General features: G+C 35.9%; 1 protein-coding gene across 6 annotated transcripts in view; it reads right to left on the bottom strand.

The window, feature by feature from the left end:
• Positions 1-16,680, bottom strand: part of FHIT (fragile histidine triad diadenosine triphosphatase) — a 512,252-nt gene that overhangs the window by 455,905 nt on the left and 39,667 nt on the right. Inside the window, exon 1 of one of the 6 annotated variants that reach the window (XM_019620176.2) lies at positions 2,808-2,841. The exons of the other annotated variants lie outside the window; for them this stretch is intronic. The gene's annotated coding sequence lies outside the window, so the exon portion shown is untranslated. Of the gene's footprint in view, positions 1-2,807; positions 2,842-16,680 lie in introns of those variants that run through there. 6 annotated transcript variants of the gene reach the window in all.

The following is a 16,680-nucleotide window of genomic DNA, read 5'->3' on the forward strand; positions in this document are numbered from 1 at the left end:
AAAACAATATGAATATAGGCACACATTCGAACAAATACTGAAAAGCAGGACAGGTTCTCTCAATTCTTGTGCACCTTGTAAGCTGATTCTAAGCAAAGGATGCAAATTTAAACAAACAAAAAGCAGTAGTAAAAATGGCACCTTTCCTGCTGCACCAAATGATAATGACAAGAAGGGCAGAACATTGCAACTACACTTGTGTAAAGTCTTGGGTAAAGGATGATTCAAAAATTGGGATTACAATATGCTCCATGCAGAAAGGAAACAAGCTATTTATTCTTAAAATGAAGGAACAGATAAACCTTTAAAGTTTAAGGTTCAGTATACAAAATTCTGTATACTCAGTTAAGAAAATAAAATTTGAGTTTTTATATTCATTGATGTTAAACTAGGAAGGAAACCCAGCATGACTCCTGAAATTTTTCCCGCCCAATTTATCAGTTTGAAAAACATTTTAATTGAATACAAAAGCAGCACACATATACAGTCTACATTCTACAAGACCTGCCTCTTCTGATTTATCCATGTAGAGTGTGAGTTTAACTTGGTATTTTCAATTGGTTATTGCTAAATACCATGCTTATGGGAAAAAACAAAACAAACAAAAACTCTAGATTTTTTTAACTGTCAACTTTTTTTCTATAATTGTTTTCTATGCTCTTTGAAAACAGTCTCTTAATAAGGAGACCTGTCATTCTGGCTAAAATTTGCCTTTGGGGACTAAACTTGCTATGTCAGATTGATAAGAATGGAATAATACAGCACACCTCAGTTGAGACTGCAAAAGGCAGATGAGAAGCTTAATAGAAGCACTGAAATAATATAATTGCTACAGACAAGCAGCAGCATTAGCAAACCTGAAGCTTAATATGTGATATTAAGAGTTCTAAGACAACTAACAAGCTAACAAGATTCAGACAAATTTCAATATAGGTAATCCAGTAGGTGTAGATTCATTTAATGGGAACCACTCCAAAGTAAATGGCAGCATGGCATAAATCACAAAAGATGCTTACCAGTAAATTTAATTTTATACAGTAGCATAAGTTTCAGAAAAACTAGTGAATGTAAAAGCTGAGCTGACAATCAGGACCAATATATAATTATGTATCTTTGTAGAGAACAACTTGAAGCTCAGGAGTGTAAAGAAGCCCTAGCAATAACATCACAGCAGTTTCCTGGGGACATCAGCAGGTGTGTATAGTATAGTTGGTATTTATTGAGTCATGTTCAAAATTACATTTCAACGAAACAAAAGCACACGCTGATGAAGCAGGGGCAAAACCCAAGAACGTAATCAAAATAAGTGCAGGAAGGAGCATTCTTAGAGCAGTTAATTGACAAGTTTTCAAGCTAAGAGGTGACTGGAGAGGATTGCTTGCAGCTGAGTGCATTCCTAGTGTATTAAGGGAAATACATTTCTTCACCCTTACAAATACATAGATTCACTCATAATAATTTGGACATCTATTTCTCTCAATAACTTCTGGACTAGGCATTTGGTTAGGTTAAAAGAAGAGTATTAAGCACATGCAGGATAGAAGTTGGCATCATCAGAGATATCTGCATCTCAGCAGAAAGAGGAAGTTCATATGGCAGCTTACTCCTATGGTTGCTTGCCCTCTGATCCACTGTACTCTCCTGACATGCTCCTGGACTTAAACTACGAGAACTCCACAAAAGCAGCAATTCTACATAATCAGAGATGGACTCATGAGTAGCATTTGAAAACGTGATCCCTGTTAGGACAGTATTATCTTCCACTCCTCAAGTCTATGCATTACCTTAACTTGTTCCAGATCAAAAGCCACATAAAATAACACAAAATTTCTGTAAAATATTAGAACTAACAAACTTCCTTCCTTCTTTCTCTGACTAAAGGTTTTTAAAAATTTGCTACAAACCTACTGATGGACTCAGTACACAATATTAATTTTCCTTTCTCTTCTCCATTCAGTACTAATAAAAGCTTTAATTTCACCCAAATCCCACTGCAAAGATATTCAAAAATATCTCTTTGGCCAGTCTGCTCCTCCATGTCTTTGAGATTGGAAGCAGTAATATCTTGATTGTAGAAATTCTCCTTTAGGTATAGATCCAGTGTGATAGCTCTTGCCTTTTTTTCTTTTTTCCCATTTCTCTTTTCATAACAGCACACCACCTACTCACAGATATTTTTCCATTATTCCAAGTGGAACTTTTCTTACTGTCCTCTTTTCCTTTTAGAACAACAATGAATTAACAGCCTGTCAGAAAGATTTGATGGTCAGAGACCGACAATGACACAAAGACAAAAATAACAGAGGTGAAGATTATATAGGAATCATAGCAGACAAGCAAGGAAACTTTAGGGCATGGAGATGTGGAGAAGGGGCAGCAGAAGGATGAGGTCAAGAAACAACTGAAATGCAAGGACAAAGATTATAGAAGAAAAAAGCACAATAAGAATATGACTAGACTAACTTCTGGAGCTACAGCCCTTTTTATATGATGACAAGCCATATGAACTCAGATCCTGCTTATTTTGTGATTGCAGGCACCTAGCAGACATTTTTTGTTGGTGGCTTTTTTTTTTTTTAATGTCATCGGAAAAAAGCATCTCACCAGAGATTTTACAGAAAACTTCTCTTTCAAAAATAAAACATGCATTCAGAGCTTTCCAATGGCTGACAGAGAATAAATTGTTCATCATCAAACATGGTTCTCTGCATTAGAACAACTAACACTCCCCAAAATTTAATAATAAATTTTTTTTTTTTCTTTACATTGCAGTATTACAGAATGGAGTAGGCAGAAAAAGTACCAACAGTGAGTGATCTCCATTTAACTGATTGGTCCATGGTTGTTACAAGTTAGCCTGGTTTTCTTACCTGAAAAGAGGAAAGAGTATTGGTTATCATGGACAAGTAATAGTGCAGTATAACTGCACTCTGGGGATTCTAAAGCTTTTAGAGATGTTATAATTATTTGAAAAATTTCCAGTAAGCACTAAATATCCAAAACAGCACCTGTACTCAGCTAAGTTGAACTAGCTGTGCACCACTTCTGAGAGTTAAATCATTTAATAAAAGATTATGCAAAGTTCATTGAAAAAGCCACACAAGAGACCAAGGATCCAGAGACCTTTTATACTTTTACAAAGTATTAATTTGGTACACATGAAGTTGAGAAAATGGGTTAGAAAGAAGATGCAGATGGTTTTCTCAATTGGGAAAATAAGTTTGTGTTAAATTTTTACTGAAGGAATTAGGCTTTAATGGCCAACTTATATAATATTCTACAAATTGACAGCAGAGTCTGGCAAAAAGAGCATAATAATGAAGGATTTAACACCATCATTTTGCTAATTGAAAGGACCTGACCTCATCAGGATCACACACTGCAAGTGAGAACAATAACACTGCAAATTATCACTGCTTCGCAGATGTCAGCATCTCCTACTTGTAAAGAGAATGGGACTAAGCACATTAAATTCTATTGATTAAAATTTAGTTTTTTTCCCACCAATATATATGGTGTTTTAGAAGCTTTAGAAACAGGTGGGGATAATAAGGTAAAGCAAAATGCTGGTGTGTGCAGTCTTTTCCTTCAGAATTAGAGTAAATTCCTCAGCACAAATAATATCTTCCTATTATCTAATATAAACACACCTTCTTGTACTGAACAGCTATTACCCCTTGTCCTATCACTCCCTGATAACAACTCCATCCTCACCTTCCCTGTAGGCCCCCTTGAAGCACTGGAAGGCCACTACATAAGATCTCCCTCCTGCCTGAAGAAATCCAACACTCTCATTCTTCCTTTGCAGGAGAGGTGCTGCAGCCCTCTGATCACCCTCACAGCCCTCCTCCAAACCTGCTCCATTCAGGCTGGAGCCCAGACCTGAAAGCAGTACTGCAGCTCGGTCTCACAAGAGCAGAGCAGAAGGGGACAACCACCTCCCAGGCACTGTGAGCTGCACTTCAAAGATCTCCGTCATTAAGAAAATAAGCAGTTCCACATATCATTCATATTGATACTCAAGTACTCCACAGTATTCCAAGAGATGACAAATGAGAGGCTTGTAAGTGGTGATGTATGCACACAGTATCGACCCAACCTTACAAACTTTACTTAGGCACTTTGCCTTTACTCATACAAATAGTACTACTGAAGTCAATAAGATGACTTAAGCTAAAAACCCGACTCACAAAACAGAGTTAGAAAAGAATCATATGGACTTCACGATGTAGTTTTAGATGACTTTTGACACCAAGATTTCTTTCCCCATCTTCGAAGTACAACATTTTGAATACATACAAGCAAGAGGATGTGAGTACTGGAAATAAAGTTTTACTTCTCTCCAGCTATTTTTCCTTTGATAAAGGTATATTCATTATATGCATACACTGAAAATTTCACATTACTGTTCTTGGCATTTAATTAGGGGGTAAAGGAAAACGTGCAGGACTAGAATTTTAAGCATCGGTTTAATAACCTTTATCCAGCTCATTTCTGAATGATTTTCTTCCTCTCTAGAGAGGCTTCTAATGTCAAACACTGGTATTAAGGTGAGCCGTGGTTACTGAAAAGGCACACAGAAGGCACACGACAAAATTATTAATTATGGGAAGGAATTAGGGAAGGAATCTGAGTATTCATTTCACTCAGTAGATTTTATCCTAAAACAGAGTATTTAAAATTGAACTGAGGTATATTTTAATAGTCAATAGCCATTAAGGCCTTACTGGTGTCAATACAAGCTGAGGATTCAGGAAAAAATTAAAAATTTGTAAATGAGATTTTTAGAAGGCAAGAGAAATTGAGAAGGGAGAAAGATTTAGAAATACAGAAAAATAAATCAGGCATTTCTATATATAAGACAGAAAGTTAAACAACTTCAATACAATAATGTTAAGTAAACTCATCCACACTGCTGTTTGCTAGTTCATTTTTCAGATTTCTTTCTTTCACACCAGATGTTTAGAACACCAATCGAAGAAGCTGGCCAACCCCATTTTCTGCTCTTCCTGCTACACTGATATCCAGCACCTCATTCTCTTACACAAAAAGGTGTATGTTCAAACACATTATATACTTCAAAGCAATACTAAGGGAGAGGAGCAGGGGAACAGGACGGAAAAGATAGGAAAATGAAAATGAATTCTGTAGGCTGGCTCAATACAGTGCATAAAGCCTCTAAAATTCACTGCCATTGGCTGATATTTCTTTCAGATGCCTCTTCTGTTGATTTAGTTGTCCTTTATTTGGAGCTCAAACACATTATGAAAATAATTTCTGTGTAGCCCAAATAAAAGAAACAGCCACAAAAAAAAAAAAAAAATCTTACTCCTATAAAGCTTTCCAAAAATTGAAAGTTTTCCACAAAGCTTTCTTCAGAAAAATATACTTCTCATCTCCATTGCAAAATTATAACGTCAGTCTTATGCAAATAAAGAATGAAGCCTGGTTAACCAAATGCAAAGCCAAATAAATTATTAAACAACTGAGATATTAATCTCCACACCACACCACCTCCAGTCACACTTTTAAACAGAAGTTTCATGTCCAATTAAAGTAATGCTATTATTAGGAACACAGTTTCATTAAATGTAATTTCATGAGGCTATCACACTGCCGTAATTAACGAAATGAGAACTAAAGCAAAACAATAAACAAGCACAGATTTTAGCCAGCGACTCTCATGTCAGCAATGACCATCACCAAAACTTGATTCCTGAAATAAAATTAATAAATTCAAATCTCACAGCGAAACCTGTAACAGAATTCCAATACAAAATTTAATTAATTAACACTGGACAACCATCTAAATAAATCCAATTATATGCCATCTCACTGCAGTTAATCATATTGCATATTTTGTGTACGTCATAACAGATAATGTGTATTAAATCAAAGACCATCTTATTTCATAAGTTACCTTATCACATGCTGCAGAGAGGGCTGTTCAGTAATTACTATTAGGTTATATTTCTATGTTAGTATCAAAGTTTTTTGATGAAAAAAATGTGAAGAATTCTTGGCTACAGCATTGTACCACTGCAAAACTTCTTGCTAAAAAAAAAAAAATCCCATATGTTTGTAAAATGTACAAAAGTAAGCTCTGCTACCAGTCACACTATTGCTAATTACAATTAAAACAAGCATCTCCTGTCCCATAGCAGGCCTATACCTCTAGTCCACATCTCTGCCAGTCTTCTAGTTCGGTATTTCTTCCAGTCCATCCTCTTCCCCATCTATTTATCTCCTAATATTTAACTATTTTTGATCATACCTGTGTGTTTTTTCTTTGTTTTGCAATTGTTTTCCTTGGAACAAACCTGAATGTGCCTTTTCCTCTGTGATTCTCATGGGTATTGAAGCACAAATTCTTTATCATCATCATAACAATCACTTGTCACTATTAAACATTAAGTCCCATTGTTCTCACCTGGCGATCCATATGAACAGAACACTGACTTATTTAAAATTATTCCTTTATTATTAAGTCCACAGGTGAAACAATCTCTGCACTACTGGAATTCCATTCCAAAAAGTGTTATATGTCCCCTATTTTATGCAGTCTACTCAGCAGGGACAACAATCTCCCCCTAGATGAGAGTATCATTATTTGTAAGTTAACATTTTATATCTCATGTAAAATATTTAACAGGATTAAAAAAAAAAAAAAAAAAAAAAACACACACAAAAACCACAATGAGTCAAGAAAGAAGAATACCCATTTAAAACAAACTCTCTAAAACATCCGAGTAGATATCTCTGCTTCCTGCACCCATGATCACAGAAATCAAGATAAACCTCTCCAAATACAGTACAACATAAGTAACCCTCCTCCCTCTTTCCCACTACCTCTACTGTATAATTCAAAACATGTAAAATACTTTATTTTCAGTATGCGCACCTCAAGCTTACTATGGCAGACATCTAATATTTCATTGGAAAGCTTATATTGCCAATATTTATTTAAAAGATAGAACTTGACTGCAGATCAAGATAGAGATCCTTAAACATGACAAATATCCAGCCCTTGATTTCAGTATCTTAACTGAAAGCTTTATAACAACCTAACCTCAAGCAGCTGGTAGAAATGAATAATAGCCACAGCATCACTTGGAGTTGCTTGTATACTATTAGTGAACAAAGCAGATGCACATAATATATTCATTCATTTGGAATAATGACAACAGAACACGGTAATTTAATAATTTTTTTGAAAGCTATAACAATGTACTTATAATTAATTTGTTATAATCTGCAAGTACCTAAATCTATGCAATAATTTCTTACAAATACCACTTATGGTGGTTTAAAATCAAGCAAACTCTATTTTGCTGGGTAAAAGCCAAGATGCATTTGAGCCTTCCAAATACACTGAGCAGGGTTCATTATGAATTGCATCATTGAACTGACACCTTAATCCCAATTTCAGCAGGAAGCTCACGTAGAAGAAAGCACATAACAACGTTAGCCTATCAAATAAAATTTAGACTTCCAAACTGAAGTATTCTCATTGCAAGCCCAAAGAAATTTGATGTTTTTGTCTAGAAAACACTGTATTTGCACGACACCATCCTAATTCCTACAAATATCAGAACATTCAACTTCACCAATGAATTGTATTCATGGAAAGTCCCAGTTGTGAATGCCAAAGGCCATGTTAGTCACAAATAAGAAAAACAATACATTCTTTAAAAGATGACAACCAGTTTTTATGAAAGCCATTCCTGCTCTTTCCACTACAGGAAAACAAATCACAGTATAACTACTAAGCTCGGCATATATTTGGCAGTTCAGTGACCAGATACACTATTAACTACAGAACCAGCTATTTCTGAACTCTATTAAAGAAAGCTTTGATTTTTAAAGATTACAGATCCAAAAATGAATGCAAGTACAGGTTACTAGAAACAACATAAGTATATCATCATCCCTGCACTCTAACATTTTATCATCTTTCTTTCATAGCTTTTAATACACTCTAGTTTCCATGGTACCCCTATTTCTCATTGCCTACAGCTGGGTAGCTTACATACTCTTCGACCAGTTCTACCTCCAAGAACCTTTTCTTCGATTCTAAAGCTTGGCAAGTCTCCATTGTTGCACCTTTGTAAGCACAGCCTTTTCTCTCATCATGTAAGCTCTCTGACTTTCTTCAACAATATTCAATCTCTTCCTTTGTGTGATAGCGATCATTTTTGACCTTATCAGCAGGAGCCAGATAGTTTACTGTGTTGTTGTTGTTTCAAAAAAGATGAAAAAGGAACATTAGAAAGGTTTCATAAAAATAACAGAGCAAAAATTTGGCTTGCTGTTTACAATGAATCTTCTTTTATCAGTTGATGGCCAGCAGAAAGAGATGTCAATAAAGATAATGATTTACATAAACAAAGACTTTTGAATATTAAGGTCCAGACTTGCACATGAGACTACAAAATAGGACACAGGCATTAAAATATTCGCAGAGGAAGCAGAGAAGAGAAATGCTGATTGAGGTTTCACGTTCCTAATAATTTCTGCTGTTGAGCCAGCTGGCTGCTGTGTTCAGCACTTTGCAGGACTCCACATCTAAAAGCAAAAATTTACAAAAGCCAATACCAGATGTTACAAGGTGAGGGATCACCATAACCAGATCCAAGTGCAGAGTATTTGCATATAATCTTGTGGTTGCATACAAATGACATTCTTTTGGGTTTGTATTTCCAAGAAAGAATAGCATTTAAGAACACTACACGCTTGCAGATAATTATTACCAATCCAGTAGCACATTTGAAGATGCACAAGGCTGTTCTGTGAAAGTGTTAGAAGGAATATGGAAAAACTGTGTTGCAGCACTACGTGGTTTAGACGGATTTGTCTGCGTTATGGGTCTAGAGACAAATTATTCCTTTTCATTTAAGCATGCCTTTATTGCTGAAAGAACACATCACAAGTACCCACATTTAAGCATTACTTGAGTCAACCACCCATCAATTCAGAAAATAGGAAGGTTGATACCGCCTGATAAAGCCACTAAATAAAGTCTACTATTCCTAGCCACCAAACATCTACCACCTTCCTTGTCCCTGTTTCAGTGCAAATCTTTACATCTATATTACATACTCCCTAGTCAAAACAAACTGGATGTGAAGGAAGTACCTTCCAGCAAAGCAGAGAATGGTCAGTGTTTAGCCAAGCCAGGAAGAAGCATTAGAGGTCACTACTACTTTTAAATAAAACAGCAGAAGAAATATGGCAACTCTCCTCTTTCTCTATTACCCTTTGTTCTGCTCTTTCAAGACAGGAAAAATACATCACCTATTTCTGCTAACAGACTATTTTGCCACATAAAGAACATGAAATTTTTAAAGCATTTATTTCTGATCACTTTTGTGTCTTAACTTCATAACCCTTCCTCAGCCTCCGTAGGAAGAGTAGGCTTTGCAGGACATGTGGGAAAAGACATGTGGGATCGGTGATGTAGACAAAATAAAGATATTGACTTTGTTGTAATGCAAAATTGATTTGGAAAAAAGTGAGCTATCCACTTCAAGCAAGGTGGAGGAGTCAAGGAGAGAGAATAGAGAACAACAGATAACTTCACCAGCAATGTTCGGGTTGGCTGGATTTAAGGTATTTCATCCATTATGTTTATCACAATAAAAGTAATATAAAACAGCAGATCTGTATATAACAGATGCTCCAAATGAACAGTGAAGCATGAAAATAAAACCAACAACTTGATGTTTTAATATTCTCACAAAAATTCCCAATACTTCCTCACATTTGATAGCTCTTTGAAGGGCTTACTGAACCAAAGAGAGAAACGCAAATTCAAAATGACAGAAAAGAGCACTGTGCATGACTTAGTTATCAAAGTTTAACATTTCAAAAAAATTCATCCTAGCAGCACACAACATATCCACTGTAAAAACTAATCTAAGATTTGTTAGATTGTCTGTTACTGTTTAATTTCCTTCTGGTTTTGCAGGGGTGGGGCAGAGGATGGGGGTGATTTACTTTATTTTATTAGATGAAATCCTATGCAGTATTTTCTTTCTTGCACTGTTTCTTGCTTTATGTGTTTGTGCTCAGGCAGCTAAGGGACTGAATGAGCATTTTTGCTGAAGAGAGAAAAAACTGATAATACACTGGGTTCTTTATGTTCTCCGCAGCCATCTCTGTTTCTCCACAGATCCAGCATTGGGAAAGCTTGGTCCAATCCACTCTGACCAAGTCCACGTCACAAATAACAAGGCACAGTTATGCTGTTTTAACCTCATAAAATCTGGTTGGCCCATTATTTCTTCTATCATTTCACCATAACCCATTGCTAAACGCAATTCTTACAAGTAAAAATTATTTAAAATAAATAAATTAAATAAAACATTAACAGTTACTATTCTTCTCTTTTATAAAAATAACAATTGTACCATACAGTACTATATTTTTTTATAGATTTTACAGATAAACAGTACTTTAACTAGATCTTAAATAGGATTATAAAATCCATCCTGAAGAAGTTACTAATGATTTATTTTTTTTTATTAGTGACCAAGACAAAGCAGCCTCCTTTGACTTGCTTGATTTACAGAGGTAAAAAGGATTCAACCAGACACTCCATTTAATTAAATGTTTCCACTAATTATGATTACTGTCTAAAGTAATGCTCTTCAGAAGAGGAACTTTCACCAGTAATTAAAAGATAAATGAAGCCTTATAACTTCACCTACAAAAAAAAAAGTAAAAAAATAAAAACCTACAACTTAACTAATTTGAAGATTCTTCCACTTCATATTGCCATAATATTGGGTTTTAGACTCAAAACATATGTCAAGATCCACAGTATTTAAGACATTATAAGTGAAAGCAAGCCTGCCATACTGAATGAGATTCTCTGTGTGGAATGATACTACACAAGTGATAACATATCTGAATCATAACAAAACCAATGAAAGATTTTTGTTCTATATGTTATTGCTTTCGATATTTCCTTAGCAATCACCACTGCAGACTGTCTAAACAATACTTTGTGCACTGACATTCACAATAATGTGTTTTCATCAGCAAGTTAGACGCTGTCATTAGGTTTAGCAAAAGGCTATACTTTACAGTTCCTAGCCATTTTTTACACTTCACTACTCCATTGGGATTTGAATGCAACAGTTCCTACATCTGTCATCTCCACTTATATTTACTTGAATGCAAGTATTAATAACAGATTACTGGAAATCAGTAGAGGAATGATGAATTAGTTTTGTTCTTATTGTCCCACATTGGAATGGGACCAAGAAAGGAGTGTTGTTTTGACAAGAAAAAAAAAAACCTATCCATCAGCAGCAACGCTCTCCAAAGCTTGAGAAATGTAGCTTGTGGAACATATAACTCATCTTTTTAAAGCTCTTTTACACCTGGAAGCAGCTATCTACTTCAGAAACTTCCTAACAGAGAAAAGCCACTAAACCAGGAGATATTCATGGCAGCTTAACTATCTGATGAAAATGCAGAAATTGACTTGATCAACAGAAAGCATGCACGTGGCTAAGAAATGAGTGCTGTGGGTGCACAGTAAACTAAGATCCACCATCAGTGAAGGAATACTAGAAAGTCATTTAAAATGAAGTACAATGCAACTTAGACCAAAAAAATCTGTTCCAAACCATCCCTGAACTTCTTTTCCCTCCTCCAAAAAAGATTCCTAAGAGTTTTTTCCTCATAAGGCTCTATATTGAGGATATGGAATCACCAGAGTATAGCTACAAACAAAGCTAATCTCACCAGACTCCAACAAAGGGAAGAAAGGCATTTCCTAACACACTGGTATACTCCTTACTATAAAAAAATTCATATACACAATAGAGATGAAGAAAAAATAAGTCTGTTTTGAAGACAGGCAGATATGAGATAACAGCCTCAGAATTCTAGAGCACAGCTGGACTCCAAGCCCTCAACTGCCCCCTTATAAACCACAACTGATAGAATTCCAAACAAACTTAACTCCCTCTGTTTTGTTAGATTTCATTTAAGCAAGCATTTTTCTCACTTGTTTCCGTATATATGTACATACACAGGCTTGTATTTCAGAACATTATTAATGATAGAAAACTCTCAGATAAAAACTGAGAAGAAAAAGCTTAAATAAATGTTGTCTTAGGGTTAGGGTTAGAGTTAAATCTCAACCAATTAAGCATCGATTGTCAGTGAGTGCAAGCTGCTTTGTAAGCTTCTCGCAGATATGAAAAGCCTCCTCATTTATTCATGTCTTCAGTGAGTGCAACTCCAGGGAAAGCTGCAGTCAGTAGCAAGTGTCATTTCTCTGGAGCCCAATTCCTGAAAAGTTCAAAAGAACAAAGGAAGCTTTTGACCCAATGAGAAAAAAGGCTCGACAAGTTGAATATTAAACCAAGAAATATTTCTTTAATGTCTACCTGTTAGCTGTGGCTTTTTTCCTCTGCAGTGTGCTACTGATTGTAATAGCAAAAGAAATGGTCATCATTTAGTCAACACAGTCAGTAATAAGGCAAATCAAAACCAAGCACAAATATACCTGACTGACAAAGGTCTTAACTATAAAACTAAATCATTTGAGAGATCAAAACTGTGATAATTGCATTCTAGACAAAGCCTGAGCAGTACCATGAGAAAAGGCAGCTTTCTTACTTAAACTTATCTTTAGCTCAGCCTAAGGAGGATAGCTCCTGTGCTGCTGCTGAGCTGCGCAAGACCAGACTCATTCCCAAGGACCTCATGCTAGGACAGCTGCACATTCTTCTCTTGAAGACAGGCTCACTGACTATCCAGAAACAGAGAAAAAAAAAAAAAAGATAAAAGAAAGAATTAAGCTTAAAGACCCACCACTGCACTCCTTGTTTCAGCAATGAGCTTTGCATACAACACCAGAGAGCTGCCAGAGAAGCCCATTGCGACGTTCTGTCTCAACTTCTCAAGGAGCAAGGAAGGGAGATCCCTGAATGGGAACGTCTTTATTTGTGCTCTCTGACCATTTAAAAATTGGGCAGTATTGAGGAGCAGTGATCTTATTCCAACATGGTTAAGATCAATCTAAAGGAGTCTTGCAGACACCTTTGCAACCAGCTTAGATTGTCTACAACAGAGATCCTAATCCAAGTATTGAAAGCTTTTAATCTGAAACCTTCTCTTTGTGTAAAGATGATACTGCTTTGAAAATACAGTGAAAAAGACAGACATTACATCTGCTTTGGTACTCATATCGGGGGCTTTCTACATGTCTGTACACAGCAATAGCCCTGAGAAAGTCTAAATTCCAACCTAGGTTCAAACTGCTGCTAACCCCCTCCATCTTGTAAGGACATCTGAATGTAAGATTAATTCTGCATAAGAAGTGCATTCACCTACACTAAGGCAATACTTGGAGAATTTATGTTTCAGAGACAAGGAATATGGGAGAAAACTCAGGACATAGATCAGACATATAAATAGTATCTTTGTACTTATGAAGGAAGATACTATCAAGGCAAATTTATTGGCTAATTAAATTCGGTACCGTATACAATTAAATTCTTAGTCACGTTTGCTAGACTTATCACTATCAGCACAACAGAAACCACATCAGCTCCAGCTGCAGGATAGCAGTGATATATGCTATCAAACAAGCTGAAGTAATCCTGCAACAATAGGTAAGAATTATTTTTATTAGCGGTTCAATAGAAGGGCTCACATTCCCTCATCAGCATTAGACATACATCTCTTAGCAAGGAACTTTGCAAACCTATAGCTCAGACTAAATACTATCACATATTTTTAAAGAAGGAGATCTAATCTTGCAAAGTTTACTCCATGACCTTGCAAATACCTTTGTACACTTACATAGTTAACAGCAGGCATTCCTACTGTCAAGAGCATGAAGTGAAAACTGGAAATTTAAATGCCTTTCCAAACACTGAAGTCAGTTTAAAAAAAATAATAGTAATAGCCTTCATTATTTTACTTGATGTTTTTCATATTATTCCAAATGCAAAAAAGATTAGATATGTTTTTACTTTTTCAATATAAAGCAATATAAAAAAAAAACCTCCATGTTTTTGATTCAATGGAGTTAATTCATTTTTAAAGCCATTCTAAATGGAAAGGTCTGTAGACAATTCAGATTCAGAAAGCTAAACAGAGAAAAGTGCTGCTACATTTAATAAAGTTTCCATAATTATGTCATACTGCCTTCACAGATCTGGTATTTCTTACATTTGCAAAATCAGAATACCTCATAGTAAACAAATACGTTATTTTACGAACATTTCAGCATTGGTACCTCTCAGCTTTTCTTCATAACTCTGAAATTTTTCCTACAACAGAGCTCTACCCAGGCAAGAGTCATCATCCTATTTCCCTGATACATGCTCATTAAAAGCAATTAATCTCTTCTGTTAACAAGTAAATAGTCCGTTAAAATGCATGAGTGAAAAGGAATAGAGACAGAAGACATAAACCTTGTTTTTAAAGCTGGGGACATGTTAGCCTTGCTATTTTGGGGCATCTCTTTTTCTTAGGAAGCATGTACCTATTTATTCCTGTATCAGGGAGGGGAACAAAAAAAGAAAAAAAAATGAAAAAAAGAGAGGAAAGAGGAAAGAAAGAAAAGAATCTTTAGGGATATGGTGTCAAGAAGCTAAGAAACTCAAAGGCTACATTAATCAAGGAAAATCTATCCTTTCAGCACTTCACAGCTTTCACACAGGAAAAAAAAAAGTCAAGAGAATGACAAAAAAAAGCAGTTTTCTCAAAATTCTCGAAGCCCTTTAAAGCATACTTGGAAGAACAAAAAAATCTACGAGGAATAATATTCACAGATAAACCATTTTCCTCATGTCACATTCACTCTAAGAACAAAACAGTCCCCAGAAGAGTGACTTTGTGGTCAGCTGTCAAAGTGAAATTTAATTTAGCCATAACAATAGAGAAGGTATGTCAGTCTACATTTTGAACAAAAACCATGAAGAAATCCTTGAATGAAATGCTTTTAACATACGCCATACCCATAATAACAATTTTAGATCTTCATCTCTGCAAAGATTAGACCTACTATAGGATAATTTATTCTCAGTATAAATCTTAAAACAAATTATGAAAATTACCATTTTTATTTCCTTCTGAAAATTATTTTTCCTCTCTCTCTCCAAATATCTTTCTAAAAGATTCTGAGGCTTTTTCCAAAAATAGACCAACCACATAGACTGTCAAATAACTCATGTAATTTGCTGACTTGATTATTTTTATATTAATTTATTAAACTTTTTTTTTTTCTGCTAAATGATATAAGTGCTCATTAATACACTCACATAGCTGAAACAACAGAAGCTGCTTAGCAAGTCATTGAATCATTTGTAAAAGCCTATGGTAGAAGTTATTCATGGAAAATAACCAAGATTTAAATGGCAGAAGTGTTTGTTTGCAAAACCTGGGGCATTTTACTAGTTTAATAGCCCCTTCTGCTTTATGCAGGTGTCAGAATAAGAAAGCTTTTAAGGCCAAAAAGCAATTATAGAGGAGAAGAAAATGGGACTTAAAGACAGATCTGGAAACTGTGTGCAAGGATTTCCCTACTGAAGTTGTTACACTCCCAGCTAGAGAAGGAAGTCTTTACATTTTATTAGAAAGTGGTCAAGGAACAGTAGTCAGTAATCAAAGAACCAGCTGACTCACATAATGTGAACCTAAAGAGGTTCAACAAGGCAAAATGCAAGGTGCTGCACTTGGGTCACAGCAATCCAAGACCTGTATAGGCTGGGAATCCTCTGGAGCACCTCTCCCAAGAACAAAGGTTGAGGGAGCTGATGGTATTCAGCCTGGAAAAGATAAGAGATCTCATTGCAGCCTCCCAGTACTTAAAATGTGTTTATAAACAAGAGGGAGACCAGACACGATCAGGGTGACAGGCCAAGGAGAAGTTCTACACTAAAAGAGATTAGATTTGGTACTGGGGGAAATTTTTTCACTCAGAGCATGATGAGGCAGGGGCACAGGCTGCCCAGAGAAGTTGTGGACGCCCCATCCCTGGAGGCCAGGTTGGATGGGTCCCTGGGCAACCTGATCTGGTGCCTGATTTAGTGGTTGGCAACCCTGCCCATGGCAGAAGATTGGAAGTAGATGATCTACAAGGTCTCTTTCAACCCAAGCCATTCTATGATCATTTTCTCCTGGCAGAATACCTGCAGGCCAGATCTTAGCTAACTGCCAAGCCAAAGGACAGTGTGCCAGTTCCTGAATAACACAACTCCTAAGCTAGTCAAGTATTTCTGGAAGCTGAACAATACCAGAGAGGAAAAAAATTCTACTTGGCTCATTCTGCTCCTTGTTGTTCAAACAGTAAAACAGAATCACAGAATCACCAAGGTTGGAAAAGGCCTTCAAGATCATCCAGTCCAACCAGCCACCTATCACCAACAGCACTCACTAAATCATGTCCCTCAATGCAAAATCCAAAACACGTGTTTTGGTGGTGTTTTTTTTTTGCTGTTGTTTTTAAACAAAATACACATCTCTTCTAGTAAGCTGTACTAATAAGATCTGAAAAAAATACAGCTCTGTCAGCAGTTATCAAGAGGTTTTAGTTCACATGTTTTTTTAAGATGCTATTATAGTTTCAAGAATTTCTGATTTAAGGGAACAGCGAGACAAGGATAACAACTCACCAAACATGCTTCCTCTTCAATTAAACTGGAAAAGACA

Source organism: Meleagris gallopavo, chromosome 14 (genome assembly GCF_905368555.1).
Source record: "Meleagris gallopavo chromosome 14, MGAL_WU_HG_1.1, whole genome shotgun sequence".
Taxonomy (NCBI): Eukaryota; Metazoa; Chordata; class Aves; order Galliformes; family Phasianidae; genus Meleagris; species Meleagris gallopavo.